A 1,016-nucleotide genomic window follows, 5' to 3' on the forward strand; every position below is an offset into this window, starting at 1 on the left:
TCTTGTATAATCATGGGCATCTGTTTCTTTAGGTTAGGGAAGTTTTCTTCTATCATTTTGTTGAAGATATTTGTTGGCCCTTTAAGTTGAAAATCTTCATTCNCATCTACTCCTATTATCCGAAGGTTTGGTCTTCTCATTGTGTCCTGGATTTCCTGGATGTTTTGAGTTAGAATCTTTTTCCATTTTGCATTTTCTTTGATTGTTGTGTCCACGTTTTCTATGGAATCTTTTGTACCTGGTATTCTCTCTTCCATCTCTTGTATTCTGTGGCTGATGCTCGAATCTCTATGGTTCCTGATTTATTTCCTATGATTTCTATCTCCAGAGTTGTCACTCTTTGTGTTTTCTTTATTGTTACTACTTCCATTTTTAGATCTAGGATGGTTTGTTCAATTCCATCACCTGGTTGGTTGTGTTTTCCTGTAATTCTTTGAGGTCTCAGCTCTGCTTCTGGCTGAAGATGAAGGCCTGAAAAGGACCCTGTACCAGAAGCTATGCTGCTTCTGCTGCCTGCATGATCTTCTGCACACACTACGCATAAAACTTTTCAACAAATTTGTACACAAAATGTTTGAATCCTCAAGAAAGAAATGCCAATCAAGAACACTGAATATCAAGTAGTCTCATCTAGAAACTAACTTTCCACAATATATAATAACCAAGACACTAAACATATAGGACAAAGATTATTTTTTCAATTTTTATTAGGTATTTACTTCATTTACATTTTAATGCTATCCCCAAAGTCCCCTATACCCTCCCCCCTGCTCCCCTACTCACCCACTCCCCCTCCTTGGTCCTGGTGTTACCCTGTACTGCGTCATATAAAGTTTGCAAGACCAAGGGACCTCTCTTCCCAATGATGGCTGACTAGACCATCTTCTGCTATATATGCAGCTAGAGACACGAGCTCTGGGGTTACTGGTTAGTTCATATTGTTGCTCCACCTATAGGGTTGCAGACCTCTTCAGCTCCTTGGGTACATTCTCTAGCTCCTCCATTGGGGGCCCTGT

This window comes from Mus pahari, unplaced genomic scaffold (genome assembly GCF_900095145.1).
Source record: "Mus pahari unplaced genomic scaffold, PAHARI_EIJ_v1.1 scaffold_9822_1, whole genome shotgun sequence".
NCBI lineage: Eukaryota > Metazoa > Chordata > Mammalia > Rodentia > Muridae > Mus > Mus pahari.